We start from the raw sequence: 6,000 nt of genomic DNA, 5'->3' as shown, positions 1-6,000 counted from the left end.
GGTACTCTTAGTGGCTTGCGGTGGTTTTTGTCCGTCGAATCTAATTGGTTATCGGCGAGTGCTTTATTTTCTTTACCATCCTTTTTCTTTCCTTTCTTTACTATCTTCCAAAGCGTAACTTATTTATTGAGCTAAATTTAAGTAACCCCTCTTAGAAATTTTAGCGTAGCGTATACAAGTTAGCTTTTTTTGGGAACTCGGTTGTTATTTAAGATGGCTTCATCTAGGTCCCCTGTTGCCATGCTCGAAGGCACTGGCGAATGCGCGGCTTTAAGGGCCCGTATAGTCATGCTGGAGAGAATGGTGCGGGAGCTTCGATCGGAGATCGCTGGCCGGAGGACTCCCCTCAGGAGAGATGGTGCTCGGGGTGGGAATACGAAAACCCGCCACGCCCATATGGGTGCACGGATTCGTCCGAATGCAACACGTGGCTGGGCGATTAGAGACCTACCCCGTGTCCCATCTCCCAACGAGGGAGTGTCTCACGTCCGTAGGTCGGACGATATGAGGGTCGTCTCTCGGGGCAAGGGGAAGGTAACGCTGCGGCGTGGATTGGACTCTGCGGAGGCAGATACCATCCCCGTCTCCAATAGGTACCAGGTGCTGTCGGATGACAGCACCACCGTACCTGCAGCCCCTATCCCTACTCCGAGGGCACTGCCTAGGGTAAGACGTCAGGGAACGGGAAGGGAGGGAATTGTAGTAATAGGTAGCTCGAATGTCCGTCGTGTAATATACTAGGCAGAGGAGTCCCTCAGGTAACGAAGGCGATCGAGGCGGCGGTCAAAGGCACGAAGTGCTCTAGGCTGCAGGTCGTGGCCCATGTGGGCACCAACGACGTCACGGACCGTGGATCCGAGGAGGTCCTCCGTTCCTTTAGGGAACTGAGCTCCGAGGTGAAGCGCGTCCAGGGCGTCGAGGGGGTTCGGCTGGGACTAACGGTCTGCAACATCGTTCCGAGGGAGGATCGCGGGTCTCTGGTTTGGAGCCGAGTGGAAGGCATAAACCAGAGACTATCGAGATTCTGCTCGGGCATAGGAGCCTCCTTCGTCGATCTGAGGCCAACCCTCCGATCTTGCAGGACTCCCCTTAACCAATCTAGGGTCCATTACACGGCGGAAGCGGCGAGTAAGGTAGCGCATAGGATACTCGACCACTGTAGGCCTTTTTTAGGATAGAGGGCAGGTCACTTAGTGGTTCAGTAACATCTGGGGATAGCGCGTATAATATTATTAATAAATATATAAAAGTCACCGACAACACTGGCATTGATTTAGAAAGACATGTGACACGCACTTCCCCACAAAGGCGTCCTAAATTACAGTCAGGCACAAATAAGGACGTTATTCAAAATAAAGATAATTTAACTATACTTGTTACAAATTGCAGAAGCCTCAAGAACAAATCAGCGGATCTAGAACACACAATCCCAAATCATTCCGCTGATATAGTATTAGGCACAGAGAGTTGGCTGTGCAATGACATAAACGACCAAGAAATTTTCCCAATAGATTTCAAAGTTTACCGACACGATGGAGTTACAAGACCCGGAGGAGGGGTTTTCGTGGCAGTTAAAAGTCATTTTGAAAGCAGGCAAGTTTCATTTGAAAATAATGACATAGAAAGTGTTTGGTGCACCTTAATACGGACCAATCAACCCAACATAAATTTATGCTCTTTCTACAGACCATCAGACTCAGATTTGAAAACACTTCATTCCCTCAACGATCAAAATTACAATTTTACACGTAAATATAATAACAGCATCAACATAATTGGTGGCGACTTTAACCTCCCTGGTATAGATTGGGACAGCAATATCGTTAAATCTGGGACCCGCGATCGCGAATCTTGCAATTCCATGATACAATTGTTTCAAAGAAACTCCCTCCATCAAGCAGTACGCATGACCACCCGTGGAAAGAACATATTGGATCTATTTCTTACAAACACGCCTGAACGTATTGTTAGTGTATTAACTGATGAGGGCTTGAGTGACCATAAAGCAATTAATGTCCACTTGGACATAGAAATAAAAAAGATTGTTAAACCAAAAAGAAAAATTTATAATTACCATGAAGCAGACTTTAAAACTTTTGCCAATCAATTAAACTTTTCACTACCCGAGTTCAAAACCCACTTAATTCATGTCAACGTGGAAGAAACTTGGACAGAATTTGTCAATATCATGCAAAAAGGAATCGTAGATTTCATCCCTATAAAATACGTTAAAGCAAATCGCGACCCCAGGTGGTACAATAAAGACGTTAGAAAAGCCCTTCGAAAGCAGGGAATGTCACACTATAGGGTAAAGAGGGCAGGCGTGAACACATCATCCCCTGAGAATAAACAATTATGGGACACATATAGATCCTCTAAAATTGAAACCAAAACACAATTACGTAACGCTTTACTGGACTTTAAACGCAAAGTACTTTGCGAGCACTTGGACACTGACCCCAAAGCTTTCTGGTCATATGTTAGGGAAGTAAATGGGAGTAAACAAACTGTGGCTTGCTTAAGGGATTGTAGCAATATAATTCATACAGACAGCGAGGTTAAAGCTAACATCTTAAATTCATTCTTCCAAAGCGTTTTCTCGAATGATGTTGCCACCGCATATCTCCAAGAAACAATACATACTCCACCCATGGAAAAAACAGTGGACCAACATGGAATTCTAAAATTGCTTAATGAGATTAAACCCAACAAATCCCCGGGTCCCGAAAACTTACCAGCTAGAGTGATAAAACATTTAGCTCCAAACATTGCCCCGTACCTTGAATTTATATTTAACAAATCCCTCACAGAGTGCCGAGTACCTAAGATTTGGAAAACCGCGCAAATAACGCCTATTTTTAAAAGTGGGGACAGGGAGGATCCCAGTAATTACAGACCTATATCTCTCACTTCTATCTGTTGCAAAATCTTAGAGCACATTATTGTCAGTTCAATAATGAGACACCTTGACAATATTAACTTTTTAAGTGACAATCAACACGGATTCAGGAAAACCCGCTCCTGCGAAACCCAATTAGGATTATTTACACATGATTTACTTTTATCTGGTGAGATAGGTAGGCAAGTGGATGCCATCTTCTTAGATTTTCAAAAGGCATTTGATAAGGTCCCACATGGTAAACCCATTTATAAATTAAAGGTCGCGGGTATAAGCAAGGGCGCCATAAGTTGGGTTAAAGATTTTCTTTCAGAGCGGGAACAGAGGGTAGTCCTTGATGGTGCTAGTTCCGATAGCGTTCGAGTCACGTCGGGGGTACCTCAGGGAAGTGTGATCGGGCCGTTGCTTTTCTTGATTTTTGTTAACGATTTGAACCGCGAAGTGAAAAGTAAAATTAGGATGTTCGCGGATGACACGGTGATCTATCGGGAGATATCTGGGGATGAGGATCGTTTTATTCTAGCGCAGGATTTAGATTGCATTACTAAATGGTGTTCTAACTGGGGATTGACACTAAATTATAATAAATGTTCGGTGGTAAATTTCTTTAAAAGAACAACGGGATTTGCTTACAAATTAGCTGGAGGTGACCTAGCAGTAGTTGATACGGTAAAATACCTAGGTGTCACATTCACAAAAGACTTAACTTGTGGGACTCACATACGTAAAGTCTGCGGTCAAGCATATAAAAAATTGGGATTAATTAGACGCATTGTCAGCAAAAGTGACTCGAAGGTCAAGGAACGTTGTTACCACGCTCTTGTAAGGCCTCATTTAGAATACGCATGTAGCGTGTGGGATCCGAGTGAAAAAGGTCTCATTCGGGAAATGGACAAGATTCAACGCCGTGTAGCCCGTTTTGTAAAACATTCTTACGATAAAACGCAAAGCGTCACCGAAATGCTCATTGATCTGGGGTGGGAATCATTGGAAGAGAGACGATTCAATGCAAGATTGAAATTATTAAATAAATTCAGATCCGCATGTTTCAGCAACGAGGTCTCGCAAATTATTCGCACACCAACATAATTTGGTCGCTTGAATCATGCATATGTATAAAATTCGGGAAATAGATGCCAGAATTAGCTGACTCAAGGACTCCTTCTTCCCACGGACAAAACGGGATAGCAACAGTATGGTTATAGATAGCAACAATTTCAATTGCCACCCTGTGTCTAGGGAATAATTAGTTCCATTCAATTGCATACTCTTTCACTGACCTCGTATGTTTTGTCAAAATCTTTCTTTCCACATGACTTCATTAGAATGCCTTTCAATAATTAAGTGCTCGTTACAGTATTGCTTCCTCTGTTTTGTCTCTTTTTAAGTTTCCCCTCCCATCCCACGGCTCTGTCTGTAGGGGGGACCCTCCCGCTATCTACAGCGTTGGGTCACATTCCCTACCTGTACCCTAGGGGGAGGAGACCGTTGTATGTTGCATGCCCATGTGGTAGTGGAATTTCGCCTTCTTACTTTTTAAATTATATGTTGCACGTCATTGGATATATTTCTTACAGCATCCTAAGGTGCAATAATTCGTTAGATAATAGTATATATATATATATTTGCATGAGGGTAAAATTAAAGGATTTTTGCATGAATGTATACGCTACTGTGGGTATACTATAGGTTTGCATGTATGTGTTGATTTTGAATGTGGTTTTATTCCTTTTTACGGGTGGTGACCTAACACCTCCCGCCACACGCCCTCGCGGCGGCTTGCGGAGTGTTATGTAGATGTAGATTTATTACCCAAATATCTCCGGAGAGCAAAGCTTTTACACCGACGCCTCCATGTTTATGGATTTCAAGTCCTTTAGTATAGATTTTACGACACCAGACTTTTAGTCTACCATTTTGTCAGTATAATGTTCACTTCCAATGAGAATCGAAATTCCAGCAAACAGCTTATCGAAAACTGAAAGTATCTATTATATAAGTAGCATTTTTAAAGTACCCTACCTACAAAAATCCATAATTCTTATTTATCATAATTTTTTATAACAATAATTTTTACGGGTTGCCTCATCCTTTAAAGCATTTATTAACGAAAAGTTGATTACATCATATCTCCCAGCGGCCTTTGGTCCAGGGCCAAGTGTAAAATCACGAATTTTTTCTCCTATTATGTCTAACAAGCATCTCAAAATCCCAAATAAGTTATTCTTAGCAAATATTGGTCGGTTCAGCCATTTTAGTATCTTGATTTCACTGTAAGTGTCCTAAACCCCTCAGGTATTTTCACGTACTGTGGAGCAGTTAGACTCAAGACGATAGTAAATTACGCAAAAAAGAGTAACAAAATGAAACTGCACTTCCCCCACAAGCATGAAGAACGTAATTTCTTCTCCCCTCCCCTTTTCAACGGCAGTGCCAGAGGAGGGCTGGGAGAGCTTTTAACGCCACATTCATCGGCCCGCCAATCCTTCCCACTCCGCACACAAACAAGAACACACATCCACTACCGTGGGATGAAACAACCGGGGCACCTTCGCCTCGCTGCCAGGGGAGAGGGAGGTTGTACCAAAGAATGAGTGGGTCGTTTTATTTCGTTCCTTTTTTTTAACGGCCGCCCGAGGGGGTCGGGTAGGTCACCATCTTGCGTTGCAGGATTGGAATCTACCACTCTCTCACATACACACACACATAGCACGGCATCTCTCTCCTCTCCGCGTCTCCCCAAGGCTTCCGCCCTGCCCCCCTTTCCAGTCAGACCATCGACCAACCCGAGCACCCCACTGACTCCTCCCGCCAAAGAATCACAATTGTGAACAGTAGTGCTTGCAGAGCACGCGCGAAATGAGTTCGCCATTTCCAAAGATATTTTGACGTGCTTTCGTCGTTATAATATTTCTGAGGTGAGCAAGATTTTGATGTTTTGAAACGAAATGAGACAGTTCACATTTCTGTTAAAATCATGTTAAGCTCAAAATAGTGAACAACGATGTTTGTGTGATTTTTATGAGTCACTCGATGGTATCAGGCTTGACTACGAGGAAATTCATTTTCGAAGGAGAAAAAGAATACTATGTATTTTCCAC

This window comes from Hetaerina americana, unplaced genomic scaffold (assembly GCF_022747635.1).
Source record: "Hetaerina americana unplaced genomic scaffold, ioHetAmer1.1.p SCAF_7, whole genome shotgun sequence".
NCBI classification, from domain to species: Eukaryota; Metazoa; Arthropoda; class Insecta; order Odonata; family Calopterygidae; genus Hetaerina; species Hetaerina americana.
The sequence above is the reverse complement of the archived record's forward strand: the minus strand, read 5'-3'. Positions refer to the sequence as shown.